This window comes from Salvelinus sp. IW2-2015, linkage group LG7, assembly GCF_002910315.2.
Source record: "Salvelinus sp. IW2-2015 linkage group LG7, ASM291031v2, whole genome shotgun sequence".
Classification (NCBI taxonomy): domain Eukaryota; kingdom Metazoa; phylum Chordata; class Actinopteri; order Salmoniformes; family Salmonidae; genus Salvelinus; species Salvelinus sp. IW2-2015.
In genome coordinates, this window is record NC_036847.1 from 23,448,855 (window position 1) to 23,468,400 (window position 19,546).

The 19,546-nt window shown below is 43.9% G+C and overlaps 1 long non-coding RNA gene and 1 pseudogene across 17 annotated transcripts; one reads left to right on the forward strand and one right to left on the reverse strand.

The window, feature by feature from the left end:
* The window catches only part of LOC111966626 (segment polarity protein dishevelled homolog DVL-1-like), a 24,730-nt pseudogene extending 7,490 nt beyond the window's left edge, over positions 1 to 17,240 (reverse strand).
* LOC111966627 (uncharacterized) lies at positions 1,559 to 4,812 on the forward strand. Of its 17 annotated transcripts, none has more exons than XR_011480199.1 (9): positions 1,570 to 1,643; positions 1,829 to 1,846; positions 3,393 to 3,528; positions 3,563 to 3,579; positions 3,644 to 3,711; positions 4,200 to 4,235; positions 4,342 to 4,429; positions 4,498 to 4,576; positions 4,656 to 4,744. It is a non-coding gene; the product is annotated as an uncharacterized lncRNA (long non-coding RNA). The 17 variants fall into 17 exon arrangements; XR_011480206.1 differs by lacking the exons at positions 1,570 to 1,643; positions 4,200 to 4,235 and adding an exon at positions 3,886 to 3,956 and having other exon boundaries at positions 1,795 to 1,846; positions 4,342 to 4,359; positions 4,394 to 4,429; XR_011480200.1 differs by lacking the exon at positions 1,829 to 1,846 and having other exon boundaries at positions 1,559 to 1,589.
* Positions 17,241 to 19,546: the final 2,306 nt, after the last annotated feature.

Consider the following 19,546-nt stretch of genomic DNA (forward strand, 5'->3'; position numbering starts at 1 on the left):
CTGCGCGTTAGACAGTTAGCCTGGGCCTGAAGGCTGACAGCTGCTGCACAGGGTAGGCATTGGGATGGACGCTGACAGCCAGCTAGACAGGTTAGACAGCGTTGGGCTGCCCGCTGGGAGGGACAGCAAGTAGCAGGTTTAGGCCTGGCGGACGTACAGCCCCAGCTAGGACAGGTTAGGCCTGCGCGTGAGGTGCAAAGTTTGCTAGACAGGTTAGGCTGTGGCCCTAGGATCAGGTGCACAGCAGTAAGCATGCGGCGTTAGACGGTTAGGCTTGGCGCTGGAGTTGATTAAGCTGAAGACAAGGTTAGGCTGCTGGGGAGAGCGACAGCAGTAGACAGGTTATGCTGGGTGGGATACAGCAGTAACAGCGTTATGTCTTTGGGTTAGCAGAGTACAGCAGTAGACAGGTTAGCTGATCTGGGTGGCGAGGTTGACAGCAGGTAGACAGGTTGACTGTAGGCTGGTGGGAGGAACGCAGTAGACAGGTTAGCTGGCTTGGGCTGGGAAGCCAGTGACAGCTTAACGTCACTGGGGGAGACTAGCAGTTAGACAGGTTAGCTAAGGTTGGCTGGGATGGGGGACAGTCAGCTTAGACGAGGTAACAAGGTTATGGCTGGGTTGGGGCAGGTGACGCAGTGACTGTTTATTTTGATCAGATGCTAGGGTTGCGGAGGTGACAGCAGTAGACATGTTAATAGTTGGGTTGGAGGTGACAGCAGTGCATTCGTTGATGGGATGGCAGTACAGTTTGCTGGGTTGAGAATGTGACACGCAGTATACAGGTTTGCTGGGTTGGGAGCGTGACAGCAATAGAACGTTATGGTGGGTACCGGAGAAGTATGCGTGGACAGGACAGTAGACAGTTGTTGGCGCTTGTGGCAGAGGACCAGCCAGTAGACAGATGTGTTGAGTGAGGTACATGGCTGGGCGTTGCGGATGATGAATACAGCAAGTAAGATAGTGTATGTTGGGTTGGGAGATGAGCAGTAGACAGTTAGCTGAGGTTGGGACGGGACAGCAGTAGAAGCGTATGGTGGGTTGGGAGGCTGACAGCAGTAGACAGGTTATGTTGGCCGTTGGGAGCGTGAAGCACGTAGACAGGTTATCGGGTTGGGGGTGACAGCAGTAGATGCGTTATGTCTGGGTTGGAGGTGAAGCAGTAGCTATACGGGTTAGAATGAAGCAGTATAGTTATGCTGGTGGAGAGTGTGACAGCAGTAGCCAGCTTAATGTGGGCTGGAAGGGACAGCAGTAGACTAGGTTAGCTGGGTGGGAGTGACAGCAGTACAGTTACTGGACTGAGTACAGTGTAAGGTCAGTTGGACAGGGACAGCAGTAGACAGGTTTATGTGGGTTGGGAGGTGACAGCAGCTAGACATAGAACATTATCTGGTTGGGAGGGGTGACAGCAGTAAGACAGGTTCATGTTGGGTTGGGACGGTGGACAGCCAGTAGACATGTTACTGACGGTTGGGAAGGTGACAGCAGCTAGACAGGTATGTTGGGTTGGAGGTGACAGCAGTAGACAGCTTATGTTGGGGTTGGGAGAGTGCGACAGCAGTAGACAGGTTATGTGGCGTTGGGAGGTGACAGCAGTAGACAGCGGTTATGCGGGGTTGGGAGGTGACAGCAGTAGACAGGTTGTTGGGTTGGAAGGTGAAGCAGTAGACAGGTTATGCGACTGGTGGGACAGAGTGGACGAGCAGTAGACAGGTTAGCTGAAGGATTGGGAAGGTGAGGTGAGAGCAGTAGACAGGTTATGCGTTGGAGATGACGCGTACAGGTTAACAGGTAGCTGGGCTGGGAGGCTGATAGCTGTAGACAGGTTATGTTGGGTTGGGAGGTGACAGCAGTAATAGACCGGTTATGTCTGGGTGGCGACAGGTAGACTGCGTAGACAGGATTGCTGCCGGATTGGGAAGTGCAGCTATTACCATTTAGACGTAGGGTTGACAGGTAGAGCATAGCGTGCTGGATGGTACTAGCAGTAACAGGTTTTGGCTTGGCTTGGAAGGTGACAGCAGCTAGACGGTTAATTGCTGGGTGGAGTAGCAGTTAGAACGTATGTGTGGGGTGAGCGTGACAGACGCTGGTTGGGAAGGAAAGGTAGATGGTAGCGTTTGCTGGGCGAGGTACCGTGAGGTGGGATAGTGACAGCAAGTGAGACAGGGTTAGCACAGAGTTGGCTGGGGCTGGGAGGTGATCAGCTAAGACAGGTGGCTGGGTGGGAGGTCAGCAGATAGACAGGTTAGGCTGGGGCTGCTGAGGGTGAAGCTGTAGACAGGTTAGGCTGCTGGAGTTGGACGAGTAACCAGGGTAAGACAGGTTACGGCTGGGCTGGGAGGTGAAGCATAAGGTTAAGACAGGTTAGGCTGGGTCTGGGAGGAACGCAGTAGACGGTTAAAGTGGCGGGCTGGGAGGTTGAGATAGCATGAGACAGGTTTAGGCTGCGCGTGGAGGTGTACAAGCAGTAACGTTAGAGCTGGGTGAGAGCAGTATGACGGTTCGAGGTTACGGCTGTGGTAACGAAGACACTGGTTGAGACAGAATAGCTCTAGTGTTACGTGACAGGTAAGACGAATAGACGGTGACTGGAGCGCAGTAGGGGACAAGCGTTATCGTGGGTGGGGAGGTGACAGCAGTAGACAGGTTATTGTGGGTTGGACTGCTGACAGCAGTAATCAGGATTTGCTGGTTGGGATCAACCAGTAGACAGTATGTTGGGTGGAAGTGACAGCAGTAGACAGGTATGCTGGGTTGGGAGGGACAGCAGTAGACATGTTATGTTGTTAGGACACGTAGTGGTGACAGCAGTAGACATGTTATGCTGGGTTGGAGCCGATAGACAGCAGTAGATAGGTATATGTTGGTTGGAGGTGACAGCAGTAGACAGGTTATGCTGCGGTTGGGAGAGCGACAGCGCAGTAGATAGTTATGTTGGTTGGAGGTGACAGCATAGACAGGTATGGTGTTGAGTGACGCAGTAGACAGGTTAGTTGGGTGGAGGTGACAGCCAGTAGACCTGTTATGTTGGGTTTGGGACGGTGAAAGCAGTAGACAGGTATAGCTGGGTTGGAGGAGATGACGCAGTAGATAGTTATGCCTGGTTGGAGAGGTGACAGCAGTAGACAGGTATATGCTGGGTTGGGGGGACAGCAGTAGACAGGTTAGCTACTGCGGCTGGGAGTGACAGCATGTAGACAGTGTATGCTGGGTTAGGAGGTGACAGCAGTAAACAGGTTATGTTGGATTGGGACGGTGACAGCAGAGCAGGTTGGATGTGGTTGGGAGGTGACAGTAGACAGGTTAGCACTGGGTTGGGAGGTGACAGCTGTAGACAGGTTATGTTGGTTGGGAGGTGACAGCAGTAGACAGTTATGCGGGTGGAGGTGACAGCAGTAGACAGGTTATGTTGGGTTGAGTGGACAGCAGTAGACAGGTTATGTTGGGTTGGGAGGACAGCAGTAGACAGGTTATGCTGGGTTGGAAGGTGACAGCAGTAGACAGGTTATGCTGGGCTGGGAGGTGACATCAGTAGAACAGGTGTTGGCGTTGGGAGGTGACAGCAGTAGACAGGTTATCCTGGTTTGAGTGAGGCATAGCAGGTTATGGGCGATTGGAGGTGCAGCCCAGTAGACAGGTTATGCTGGGTTGGGAGGTGACAGCAGTGACAGGTTATGCTGGGTTGGGAGGTGACAGCAGTAGACAGTTATGTTGCGTTGGGAAGAATGACAGCAGTAGACAGGTTATGCTGGGTTGGGAGTGACAGCAGTGGACAGGTATGTTGGGTTGGAGGTGACAGCAGTAGACGGGATTAGTTGGGTTGGAGCGTGATAGCGTAGACTGGGTTAATGCTGGGTTGGAGGTGATAGCAGTAGACAGGTTAAGGCTGGGTTGGGAGGGTACAGCGATTGACAGGTTATGTTGCGTTGGGAGGTGACAGCAGTAGACAGGTTATGCTGGTTGGGAGGTGACAGCAGTAGAGCGTTAGTTTGGGTTGGAGGGTGACAAGCAGTAGACAGGTTATGTTGGTTAGGAGGTGACAGCAGTAGACAGGTTATGTTGGGTTGGGAGTGATAGCAGTAGACAGGTTATGTTGGTTGGGAGATGACAGCAGTAGACAGGTATGTTGGGTTGGGAGGTGACAGCAGTAGACAGGTTATGTTGGCGTTGTGGAGGTTGATAGCAGTAGACAGGTTATGACTGGGTTGGGAGGTGACAGCAGTAGACAGGTTATGCTGGGTTGGAGTGACAGCAGTAGACAGGTTTGCTGGGTTGGGAGGTGACGAGCAGTAGAAAGGTTATGCTGGGTTTGGGAGGTGACCGCAGCTAGACCAGGTTATGTTGGGTTGGGAGGTGACAGCAGTAGACAGGTTATGTTGGTTGGAAGGTGATAGCAGTAGACTGGGTTATGCTGGGTTGGGAGGTGATATAGCAGTAGACAGGTTAGGCTGGATGGGAGGTGAGAGCAGTAGAAGTTAGGCTGGGTTGGAGGTGATAGCAGTAGACAGTTAGGCCTGGTTTGGGAGGGGACAGCAGTAGACAGGTTAGGCTGGGTTGGGAGGTGATAGCAGTAGAACAGGTTATGCTGGGTTGGAGAGGTGACAGCAGTAGACAGGTTAGGCTGGGTTGGGAGGGACAGCAGTAGACAGTTAGACAGGTTAGGCTGGGCTGGGAGGTGATAGCCCTGTAGACAGGGTAGGCTGGGCTGGGAGGTGACAGCTGTAGACAGGCTTAGGCTGGGCTGGGGAGGTGATAGCAGTAGACAGGTTAGCTGGGTTGGGAGGCGGACAGCAATAGACAGGGTAGACAGTAGGCTGGGCTGGGAGGTGATAGCTGTAGAAACAGGTTGAGGCTGGGCGGAGGTGATAAGCTGTAGACGGTTAGGCTGGGCGGGAGGTCATAGCAGTAGACAGTAGGCTGGAGTGGCTGGGATGTGACAGCTGAGAACAGGTTAGGCTCGGCCTGGCTCACCTCCTAACCCAACCTGTCTACTGCTCTCACCTCCTAACCCAACCTGTCTACTGCTCTCACCTCCTAACCCAACCTGTCTACTGCTATCACCTCCTAACCCAACCTGTCTACTGCTCTCACCTCCTAACCCAACCTGTCTACTGCTATCACCTCCTAACCCAACCTGTCTACTGCTATCACCTCCTAACCTAACCTAACCTTTTCAAACCCAGTCAAGCCGAGCCCCATCTAACCCAGAGCGGCTCCCTCTATTTAATTCTAGTCTATCCCCTATCCTGTTCTGGTCCAACTGCAGCCTAACTTACTTTACAGCAAACTCACTGAATGATGAGTTAGAGCAATGAAATGTCCTCAGATACTCGCCAACAAATGTCCTGTTACTCTAATGGTTGAGATGTGAACATACCCTCAGTCCTACAACTGTCCTACTGATGATTCATCCTCATCACTCTTCTGCCCTAAGAAACTGTCTCATTACCGTATCACACCTCTCTACCATTCAGCACAGTCCAGGACAATGAGGTCTGAATGCAATGGGAATACGTTTGAAATAATGGGAGTTGACTAAAACCATGTGATGACAACGTCTGGATGATTGACTTCATAGTGATTTGAACAGAAGCTGGAAATCAGACAGAAGAGCAATATGATGACAAATGTGAAACAAAAGACCAAAAATCTCCATACAGGCTAGTTATTACCACCCCACCCTGATGCCACTCTCCCCCAGTGCAGTACGATGTCGGAACGATTACAAACCGTGCAGCAGCAACAGAGCTATGTATTGTGTAGTGTCATGTTGAAATCAAACAAAATATAGTTCAAGAATTGATGGGAGGGTGGGACCTCATTTGATCATTTCGTGCAAGCAATAATCAGCCAAAAGCAGATACGGTACTTAGTGTACACACCCAGTACTGAAGAGCTGTCCTCTGCATGAACCATGTTGAATCATGATCGACCTTGACAATATAAGACCATTTTAGAACACCCTCTATTAAATAAATATGTATCTCTGTGCGTGTGACATCTTATGTCAACTTCATTTCCAAGCAGGCCAAACAGGCTAACCTGAACAGCCATATGCCTTATGGAATTTAAATACAATACTTTGTTAACAGTTGACATTAGCTGTCATGAAAAGTAACGTGGTGACATACAGTATATGGTCAAATGAGTCATCCACTCTGACCCATTCATATTGATGAGGAAGTTAGAGTTAGCAGCCCTGACCTGCAGACTCACCCTCACTGTTGTGGCTGCCWGCACTCCCACTGTGGAAACTGTGGCAGGGGTCTGAGTAGCCCGGAGGGAAGCCTGCAGGTGCGGAGGGGAAGGGGGGGTAGGGGAATGGCTGACCCCCCAGGGGCCATGGGTTGGTGGCAGGGGGAGGGAGGGGGGCCAGGGTGTCCTGCTCAGAGCCCCCACCACTGGAACCCTCATTCAGGTTGAGAGACGCCATGTCTGAAAGAGAGAGCAAAAGATAATAAAGAGAGAGAGAGTTAGTGAGGTAGCCCCTCCATAACAGGTAAAAAACACCTAGCCATTGGACTCTACAGTAACTAACACATTGGACTCTCTACAGTACACTTAAAACATTGGACTCTACAGTACACTTAACACATTGGACTCTACAGTACACTTAACACATTGGACTCTACAGTACACTTAACACATTGGACTCTCAGTAAACTTAAACATTGACTCTACAGTACACTCATAACACATTGGACTCTACAGTAACTTAACACATTGGAACTCTAACGTACACTAACACATTGACTCTACAGTACAAATAACACAAGTAAAATACACTTCTAACGATACAATCCAGTAGATAATATATGAACTGTCAAAGTGGCTCAGTGTCAGTACTTTGGCAGAGGTCTCCAAAGGTTGTAGTAGCATTGCTCTGAGAAGGTGATCTTGTTGACGGTGTGTCTCAGGTAGCCATGTTTCAGCAGACTACTGGCATACTTCCTGGCATCTCTCCTGTCCTTGAAGCCCTCCACCTCGAGTAGAGCCAGTCCACCACGTCAGCACCTGGCACAGCACACACAGCAACACACTGTTTAAGACTGTAGTCTGAATCACAACCTCACAATGTCGAGTAGAGCCAGTCCACCACGTCAGCACCTGGCACAGCGACACACACAGCAACACACTGTTTAAGACTGTAGTCTGAATCACAACCTCACAATTGTCGAGTAGAGCCAGTCCACCAGTGACATAGCAGCACACACAGGATAAGAAGACTGTTAGTCTGCACTACAACAGCACACACACATACAGGATTATATTACCCTATAATCTGGTATCATACACTAACTACACCACATCAAGCAAGTAGATGTTATGTTGACACTATCAAGGAAATGTCTTGCAAAAGACATCACAGTTTAACAGTAAGGGAAGTGATTGCTGTTTCAAGTCCAACTTTAAACCTTTAATTTACTCAATTTAAATGGTACATTATTAGTAGTAGTCAGTGTCCCCAGTCCCTCTCACCGATGACAGCGTTGCCAATGGTGATCTTCAACCACATCCTGTCCGGATCTCCAGACCAGAGTCAGGCAAGCTGCATCACTTGACGATGGTTGATATGTCCGTCTTACTCGCAGATAGCGGCAAGTCGTCAAATTCTGAAGGGGAGAGGAGGTTGAGACACAGCACAATCACAGACAGTGACTGACAACATGTTAAGTATGTGGCCTTTCTAGGACAGTGAGAGTGCAGCGATGTCTAGTGATTGCAGTAGTTTTGTGTGTGTGACTGTGGTCATAGTGTGTCATACCGTAGTGTGGGTAGGGTCCGGTCAGGGCAGTTGTGTGGGAGATCCAGGCAGCAGGGTCGATGGGCCTCACTGGTTCAGCTTGCACAAACACTAACACACACACACACACACACACACACACACACACACACACACACACACACACACACACACACACACACACACACACAACACACACACACACACACACACACACACACACACAACACACACACACACACACACACACACACACACACAACACACACACACACACACACACACACACACACACACACACACAGCCAGTTAGAACACATAACCTCCATCATATACTGTGAGTTAGCCAGTATTTGTGGCGAAACTTCTACTCTAACTGAATTTATAAGCACAAACACTTAGATTTTCAAAACGTTTCAAAAAGTATTTTAAAAGTTTCTAAAGTGAGTTTCCAGCAGAGTTTGAGAACCCTGTTTGTAAGTGGTAATAACCTGTTGTTGGTGGAACATCGGTGAGTGTCTTACCCCGGGGGATGGTGAAGTAGCTTCGCGGAGACGGGTCCCAACACTTGGCCACAGTAAGACTAATAGGACTGGAGAACACATGGGGAGACCATCAGTTACAATACATATAAACCTTCTACTCACTTCTACAGCTCCTGCACAGTTAAAGGAACAAGAGGAAACAATAGAGAGGAAAGGAAATGATTGGTTGAACTACAAGATTTATGGAGAGAAATATTAGTCTGTATTATACAATAGTCAATCATGCAGGAGCTGTTTAAAATACAAACCCACTGTTATCCAATCAGAGGTCAGCATCAACCAATACCTCTAATAAAACACTAATATACTCCAGTCTTACCATCGCTCAGCTTTAAATCCTGTAAATACCCAACAGCCATGTTCTTTGACTGTCTGTCCTGACCTGTGACTATGTTCACACGCAACAGTTTAACATCTCTTGAAATGTTTTCTGGGTTATCGTTAACAATCCTGCATTCTAACACAGTACTGCTCTTACCCTGTTTTGGAGACAATCTCTCTCAGGATCCTCACAGCGTCATCGTTGCTCATGTTCTCAAAGTTCACATCGTTCACCTAGGGAACACAAGCAGACAGTTAACGTCCATGTTCACAGATCATGTCTTTAAAATGTGGTGGTTGGACAAAAGTAACAAGTGAATAAAGAAACACAAAATAAACATGTGCTTTAGGACTCTGCAGTCTACAAGTTATTTCTCCAGGGCACTATTGTCACACACACACACGCACGCACGCACGCACGCACGCACGCACGCACGCACGCACACACACACACACACACACACAAGTGGGCTTTCAGACGCATATAAAAGCTAGTAAATCCTAAGCAGCTTTATACTGCATGTATGTATGTATGGGTGTAAAAACACACTGGCTCCACAATAAATTAGGTTAATATATGCTGAATCCACAATAAATTAGGTTAATATATGCTGAATCCACAATAACTAGTGATCAGCCACCATGTATGTTGTGTACAAGAGGAGGCGTGGCCAGAGAAGTTAGTCTGAGTCCAGCCATACAGACGTCAAAGAGAACTAACAACAGGAAGGAAAAGGAAAGGCAGAAAAACAACTCGTAGAAAAGAGGTTTATGGGGAGGGAGGTGATGAGGATCATTACAGATGGTTGTCAATAGGTCACAACAAAGCTAGGCAGAAACACAGGACCTGTTTCCCCTTTCCCTCATTGTGTCAAACACACTGTATCCAAAAATCATTGGGAATGCTATGGAAATCACAAAGCAAGTTTTTCCATTTGCAAGCACTGGCTCATTCCCTCAACAAACCATACAAATATGGTCAAAAAATCTCACGCAGAATGCAACATACAGAATAACCTTAGAACATTACATAGAGAATAAACGTTAGGTTTATTAATAGTGGGTGTACCTGTAGGAGCATGTCCCCAGGTTCTATCCTGCCGTCTGCAGCCACAGCTCCTCCCTTCATGATGGAGCCGATGTAGATCCCCCCGTCCCCCCGGTCGTTACTCTGCCCCACGATACTGATACCCAGGAAGTTATACTTCTCTGGAGGAGATAGGGGAGAGACAGAAATAAGTCTGTTTACAGTCAATGGACTCTGATGATATCTGCATAAAACACTATCGACTCTGAAAATTCTGTATCAAACACTATGAACTCTGATGATATCTGTATCAAACACTATGAACTCTGATGATATCTGTATCAAACACTATGAACCTGATGATATCTGTATCACACACTATGAACTCTGATGATATCTGTATCAAACACTATGAACTCTGATGATTTCTATATCAACACTATGGACCCTGATGATTTTGTATCACACACTATAAGTCTGATGATATCTGTATCAAACACTATGGACCTGATAATAATTGTATCAAACACTATGGACCCTGATGATATCTGTATCAAACACTATGGACCCTGATGGTATCTGTATCAAACACTATGGACCCTGATGATTTTTTGTATCACACACTATGAACTCTGATGATATATGTATCAAACTCTATGGACCCTGATGATATCTGTATCTGTATATAAACACTATGGACCCTGATGATATCTGTATCAAACTTATGGGACCAGTTGATATCTGATCAAACACTATGAACTCTGATGATATCTGCGTAAACACTATAGACCCTGATAGTATCTGTTCAAAACACATACGAAACTCTGATGATATCTGTATCAACTCAACTATGAACTCTTGATGATATCTGTATCAAACACTATGAACTCTGATGATATCTGAATCAAACACTATGGACCTGTTGATATCTGTATCACACACTATGAAACTCTGGTGATATTCTGCATGCATAAACACTATGAACTCTGATGATATCTCGTATCAAAACACTTGAGCTCTTGATGAATCTGTAATTTCAAAAACACTATGAACTCTGATTGATATCTGTATTCATAACACTATGAACTCTGATGATATCTGACATTCTAACACTATGAATCTGAATATTCTGTATTAAACACTATGAACTCTGATAATATTGTATCAAACACTATGAACTCTGATGATATCTGATATCAAACACTATGAACTCTGATGATATCTGTGTATCAAACACTATGAATCTCTGATGATTTCTATATCAAACACTATGAACTCATGATATCTGTATCAACAACTATGAACTCTAATGATATTGTATCAAACACTATGAACTCTGATGATATCTGTATATCAAACACTAATGAACTTCTGATGATAATTCTGTATCCAACACTATGAACTCTGATGATATCTGTATCAAACACTATGAACTCTGATGATTCTATATAACACTATGACTCTGATGATATCTGTATCAAACACTATGAACTCTGATAATATCTGTATCAAAACACTATGAACTCTGATGATATCTGTATCAAACACTATGAACTCTGATGATTTCTGTATCAAACACTATGAACTCTGATGATATCTAGATATCAACAAACACTATGAACTTGATGATTCTGTATCAAACACTATGAACTCTGAGATTCTGTATCAAACACTAATGAACTTGATGATATCTGTATCAAACATGAACTCTGATGATTTCATATATCAAACACTATGGACCCTGTGATAATTCGTATCACACACTATGAACTCTGATGATATCTGTATCAAACACTATGAACTCTGATGATTATACGTGATCATAACCACTATGAACATCTGATGATATCTGTATCAAACATACTGAACTCTGATGATATCTATATCAAAAAACACTATGAACTCTGATGATATCTGTAATCAAACACTATTGAACTCTCATAATAATCTGTATTCAAACACTATGAATCTGTATGAATATCTGTATCAAACACTATGACAACTCTGATGATATTGTATCAAACACTATGCACTCTGATATATCGTATCAAACATACTATTGGAACTCTGATGATATCTGTATCAAACACTATGAACTCTGATAATAATGTATCAAAACCTAATGAACTCTTTGATGATGTTCTATATCAAACACTATGAAACTCTGATGAATATCTGTATCAAAACTATGAACTCTGATGATATCTGTATCAAACACTATGAACTCTGATAATAATTTGTATCATCATAACACTATTAAGTCTGATAATATTTTATATTCAAAACTCCTATGGAGGAGATAAGGGAGAGACAGAAATAAGTCTGTTTTACTGTCAAAGCGGACTCTGATGATATCTGCAAAAACACTATCGACTCTGATAAATTCTGTATCAAACACTATGAACTCTGATGATATCTGTATCAAAACACTATGAACTCTGATGATATCTGTATCAAACACTATGAACTCTGATGATACTGTATCAAACACTCATGAACTCTGATGGATATCTGTATCAAACACTATGAACTCTGATGATTTCTGTATCAAACACTATGAACTCTGATGATAATCTGTATCAAACACTATGAACTCTGATGATATCTGTATCAAACACTATGAACTCTGATGTATCTGTGATCAACACTATGAACTCTGATAATAATTGTATCAACACTATGGACCCTGATGATATCTGTATCAAACACTATGAACTCTGATGATATCTGTATCACACACTATAAGTCTGATGATATCTGTATCACAACACTATGAACTCTGATGATATCTGTATCAAACACTATGACCTGATGATTTTATGTTATCACACACTATGAACTCTGATTGATATATGTATCAAACACTATGAACTCTGATGATATCTGTATCAAACACTATGAACTCTGATGATATCTGTATCAAACACTATAAGTCTGATGATATTTATATCAAACTCTATGACTCTGATGATTTTGTATCACAATCACTATGGAACTCTGATGATATATTGTATCAAACTCTATGGACCCTGATGATATCTGTATCTGTATTAAACACTTATGGACCCTGATGATATCTGTATCTGTATTAAACACTATGGACCCTGATGATATCTGTATCTGTATTAAACACTATGGACCCAGATGATATTCTGTATCAAACACTATGGACCTGATGATTTTTGTATCACACACTATGAACTCTGATGATATATCGTATCAAACTCTATGGACCCTGATGATATCTGTATCTGTATTAAACACTATGGACCCTGATGATATCTGTATCTGTATCAAACACTATGAACCCTGATGATATGTATCTGTATAACACTATGAACTCTTATGATATCTGCATTCAAACACTATGAACTCTGATGATATCTCTGCGTGAAACACTATAGACCCTGATGATATCTGTATCAAACACTATGAACTCTTGATGATATCTGTGTGAACACCACTTATAGACCCTGATGATATTCTGTATCAAACACTTATGGACCTGTTAATATCTGTATCAAACACTATGAACTCTGATGATATCTGTATCAAACACTATGAACTCTGATGATATCTGTATCAAACACTATGAACTCTGGATGATATCTTGTATCAACACTATGGGACCACTGTTCAATATCTGTATCAAACACTATGAACTCTGATGATATCTGTATCAAACACTATGAACTCTGATGATATTTAGTAGAAAAAAGAGTCCGAGAGAAAAGAGATACATTAAAAGGGGAAAGCCGTACCCATGTTGAGTGTGACAGTGATGATGTTGAGACTCATTGTGGAATCGGTGATGCTGCTGAAAGACGAAGACTGGAAAGGAAGGAGGCAAATAAAACAGTCACAAAGATATTCACATAACCATTGTGGTTATTTCTTTTTCACAGGCACATGGGATGTAGGAAAACCTGTGAGGGGAACTCACCCTGTCTATTTTGGCCACTTTGTGCCTCCGTCTGCGGCGTTTGTGTCTGCGCATCAGCTGAGAGGACGAGCTCTGCTCTGTGGAGCTGCTGAGTCTGAGACACAATTCATCTCAATACAATATACATTGGTCCATGATACAGAAACAAGGGAAACCCTGAAGAAGGCACTGTGTGCTAAAACACTGGTGTTTAAACATTCAATAACTGAGAGCATATATAGAGTGTGCGACTATCTTTCTCTTTAGATAACAGTACCCAGCCCCACCACACAACATACACTGCAGGTTGAGAGCAGCACAGGGTCAGCCGCAGGGCAGCACCCCTGGAGCAGGAAAAGGGAAGAGGTCAGAGGGGATATGGTGATTTTATTTAGTAAAGAACCACCGATGAAAAGAGAGGAAGATGACATAAAGAGAGCGAGAGAAAGAGGAAGCATCTACCTGCTAGCGTCCTCATCTTCCTCACTGTCGACGAAGGAGCTGGACTCTAGCTCACTGCTCATTACCGAGGCACTGTCGTAGCCCATGGCGGAGTCCCTTGCTGTGCGCTCCGACTTAGAGTGGCCGTTGATTCGAGGGACTGTTGATACGAGGGACAAAACAACAACAGGTCAGATATCAACAGTCAGATACCAACAAAACTAATGTTAACACTTGGATAGAAGGTCACATGTCCATCTTTGACCCATGTGTCACTCCACGGTGGTCTTCTGTAGCTCAGTTAGAAGAGCATGGCTCTTGCAACACCATGATATTGGGTTCTAATCCCAGGACCACCCATACGTGAAAAATGTATGCTCGCAAGACTGTTAGACGCTTTGGATAAAAGTGTCAGCTGAATGGCATACTTTACATCATAACACAAAAGTGACACAGTGAAAGACAACTCAGAGCTGAATGAGCTGATATCAGCGACCAACTGGGCCAAGGAAGCATTTACTAGTGATTCACTATTACAGAAGGAAGCCCAGTGGCAAACATGGCATCGTACCTTTACTGTATGTGATGGTATGGCAAACAAAGGTTTCAGTGGACTTGTGAATAACATCTTTATGCAGTGTATTATCAAATATGATACCATAGACTTTAGTTCATGTGTTATCAGTTGGCAGTGGAAAATAAGAGCTACCTCTGATCTACCAAAACAATAACATCAGTGTCTCAAATTCCCAACACCTTTCTCCCACATCTACCCCCAATACATACAGTGGCAGGGGAGGGGTCCTGTCTCAGCAGGGTGACAGCGGATTGGCTGGAAGGTTCTAGCAAAGCGCCGAGGGCGTGACTGACCCTGCGTTCTCCGCGAGCGACCAAAACATTCCAATAATGTGGTGGTGCCCATTACTGACTCAGCCCAAAGGGTGCGCACACACACACACACACACACATACACACACACATACACTCACACGCAACACATACACACACCACATACACACACCACATACACACACAAATAAACAGCAGAGCTGTATGTCTCAGGTGCAAAACTGAGACTGTCTGGTGTCTGTGTAGTGCTCTGTCCCCACTCTCCCAGCGCCTGTCTGTCTCGCAACCCCTGTGAGGAGGACCAGGTTCTTTGCCCAATGACAGGCTGCTGGCAGGCAGACTCCAATCCTTATCTACAATGAAGGCAGTGGAAAAAGACCAACAAAAAAATTGTGAATTTGGAGAAAGATACTGTGAAACGAAGAGAGATAACACAATCACTCAACATAATATTTTCTCCTTTTTGCTCATCACAGTCAATGGCAGGTGTCTCGCAGCGAGGTATCTTGACTTATTAAATTCTACAAATGTCTGACTCTTACAGTCATGGGCACTGTGGTAGGCATACACCTGATTCATTGGCATGTCATCTACTACTATACTCATTGACCAAACAATTCAAAAACAATAAATCAAACCTATTCTATTTTGGGACACTGTGCTGTGAACTATAAGCCTTCAGTGCCAAAGCTGCCTTCTATCCTCCATTACTCAGATTGGATCAGGATTTTTTTCATGTCATGATTTTAGAGCCATAAAGTAATTATCATGAGGGATTGGAATGTCATACGTTATCTGCTAAAATGAAGTTATTACGGTATGATAAGGTGGGTGATTATGTAGGATATAATAAACCATTATGATCGCTATCTATTAGACGGTCTAAAATACATTCACTTAGGCTACTCCATTCACAAAACAGTCAAACTCTTCAATAGAATGTAGTCTACACAATAGGAAAATAAATACTTGCATAAGCACAAAAGATATCTATAATAAAAAATGTCAGCAGCTGGATGATGATAATATTAGTTGCTTCCTCGTTCAGCCATATCTAGAATGGATTTCTTTACTAGTATTGCAAAATATAAAATTGCAAAAATAATTGATCACATAATAGTAGGTAGGCTACAGATAGCCTTTGAATTTACTGTTGAAAATGTTAGACAATAACCTGCATTAACCTAAAAGAAAGGACCTAAATAATTTACTTCCATCACATGTATCTACCATTTAACAGCCAGTGGACTACAAACTACCCTATACAGCAATTCCATTAGCAAATTTGATTATCTTACCTCAACCGCGGGAGAGTCAGATCAGAGAGCCAGTGATCTCGTGCGACGCACTGAGAAACTGAACGAATTGGTAGCGCGAAAATATTCCCCCGCACTCCCATCCCACGGCACACGACTGAATGTCTGATAATCTCTCTCTGACCTATTAGAGAACTGCATTCCAAAGTGCGGAGAGATAGCCCAGCATTTGATGGGATTTTATATGATGCACGAGCATATCTCTAACCGCCACAGGTGATGGTGCCATCAGGTGATTAACAGTGCCAAAGCCTCTCAGAAGTACGAAGCTCGTGCTCTCCCTTCATCACAATACACTCACATAATAGCAAATGTTTCAATGAAAAATGTTGCTTAACACTAGGTTCCAAGCATCTTAAACATTTAGGAATGCTCATTTGACCTCTATACATTTCAACTGAATATAAATATTCTGGATTATTGCTGCCTACATTTTGATTTGGCTATTATACAGTGATTAGTAAAACCACTCTGGAGTCAATACACCTATTGTTGGTGTCATAACAGTCCTGCCAAAGCCACAGCGTGATATAGCCAGACGGACAGACAGGGGTCTCAGTTCACCTACTACCCCCCTCATCTCCCAGTGCAGGTAGCACAGCTAAAAGGCCTGTGGCCCTGAAACAGATCCTCTCCCATACCTCCACAGTGTCCTGTGGGCCCAGTCTCCAGCTGTCCACTCTCCTCACCCTGTCAAACACTGCATTATTCATCCATTCATTCTCACATACCTACAGCCAGAAACGAGAGAACAAGGGATATGTTTACCTCTGTTAAAACACTGATTCACCCTGCTCTGTTCATTGTAAAGCAGGCTGCATTCACACAGACACAGTGGCACTTAAAGAAAGAGGAGAATTCCTGCTATACTACTGCTGCAGTGCCAGGCAGGATAACTTTACATGTCGCTGGATGGGCCTGGGCCTTTAAGTCAAGGACACAGATTGAATGACCACCATGGCATTGCAGCGCTCTAAACAAATAAAGCCTGAATTTGATTATATTGAGCAGTGTAGGGCAGAGTTTTATGAGCCATGAAGCAGTGTGTTCACCATGAGGGACATGCCCTGTTCCCTGACACTCATTTAATTACCACTAACTAACTAGCAGGCAGGCTGGCAGGGAAACCAAACGTAGGGAGGGGAGGGAGGTAGGGGGTGAGGAGAGAGAGAGAGATTACTACTCCTTCAACATAGGGGCTACTAATAGCTAATATTTCTAGAGAAGGACACAGGGACATGACACACAGCCCTATTTTCTGTTTCTCAAATCAGAACTTAAGAGACTGACTATAAAAACAAAGGCTGTAGTGAAAGGAGAAGAGTCAGGTTACATGATCCCAGTTCTGTAGTTTGCCTCCCCGTAGGACAACAGATACACACACACGTACACAAACACACACAGATGCTCCTGAGTTGTACTCTCTCTTCCCTACAGCACCAACCAGCCTGATCTGTTATCATGCTCCTCCTAATTAAGCCACATAAATGAATGACTATTTGGTTAATGAGCCTGGAGCTGCAGGATCCACACAGCCAGGCTCGCTGTGAACAGCAGATCAGTGGGGGAAGAGATGGAGTGATGAGATAAAGAGATAAAGGACCGTCTCTATCTGCTGTGGGCATGGATAGAGGAGAAACAGAGGGACAGCAGGGACTGGAAGCTGACACTTTACAGTAGAGACAAAGTCCTTCACCTTGTGTTGAATGGAAAATATAGACACCCATATCGTCACTCTTTAACCACATCCAGGAGTATTGTATAAACAGGAATAAGGGTGGAAGAATGAGTGACTATCATCATTGGAAGAACCAGGCTTGCTCGTAATATACCAATTGTCCAAACGGACATCTTAAATCTTGTCATTGTTTTTTCACACTACGCTGTTAAACACACCTTGTATTTCTTAAAGCACCACGCTGCACAAATGAGTTGTGAGTGTAGAAAGAGTGTAGAAAGAGTGTAGGTATGTCCTGTGGTTAGTTACTCTCTGACAAATAAGAGTGGTGTGATGAGAGGAATGTCCCTGAAGGAGGATACAGAGAGGAAGCCTTCCTCCTCTTCAAGTAACCTTCTTAGAACTCTCGACTGAGCGCCGTGCCAAAACATGTCCATGACAGTAGCTAGGTTTCCATCCAATTGGCGACGGATTTTCACGTGAAGATTCTAAAATCTGCATAAAGAAAATATATGCATTTTCCAACAGTGGTATTTACACCAAACGGACTTGTTGTGGATAAGTGCACACAAAATGTACTTTTTCGCTTAAGTTTTCATGGACCAAATAAAAATTGAAAGTTCAATGTGTTTCCATCACATTTTCTACTCTACTGATAGTTTTGACACAGAAACTGTTGGGTAAAATAGAAAATGTGTCTACTCTGGTCTACGTACGTGCACTCTAGCCAACGGCTGGCAGATTCAGTGGGGGTAGGATAGTATGAGATTATTATGGATAAGAGAGAGAATATTTACAATTGTCAAACAGCAGTCAAGCATCATGTCACCAGAATAAGCCACTCCATATTTATTGAAAGGAGCATCAAGCTCATCACTGTGCACTTTCACCACCCTGTGAAGTTCCCCATAACTTATTTCATCTGTCGCCTAATACACTGCATTGCTTTCCTGATCTAGATGAGGACCACACAACATGTCATCGCGTGACTCCAAGTACCTGAGCTAGTGGCAGGACCACACAACATGTCATCGCGTGACTTCCAAGTTTACCTGAGTACCTAGTTGGAGGACCACACAACATGTCATCGCTGACTCCAAGTGTATTTGCGCATAAAAGGCTAATTATATCGAATATTTGCACATAAAGAACATTTCCACCACCATTTCTTGCATAATTCATTTTTACAGACACAACAAGATCCACAGATGCAAAAAAAATAAAGTATACTATCTGCATTTATAAAATGTACAAATCTACCTGTTTCCATCACAACTGTCGTGATTTTTTATACGCCAAAAAAGAACTTTGGAAGGCAAACATGGTAATTAACAACATAATACACACTGATATGACTTAGTCTGAACCAAATACATACTGAATGACTATTCTGAACCAAAAATACTGAAGAGAGAAGACTTATTACTGACCACATACTAGAATGAACTAAATCATGAACCAAATACATACTGAAACATTGCTAACCAAATACATACTGAATGACTTATCGAACCAAATACATACTGCAATGACTTATCTGAACAATACATACTGAATGACTTACTCTGAACCAAAAACATACTGAATGACTATTCTGAACCAAATACAACTGAATGACTTATTCTAACCCAAAACATACTGAAGACTTATTCTGAACAAATACATACTGAATGACTATTCTGAACCAATTGTCTTAG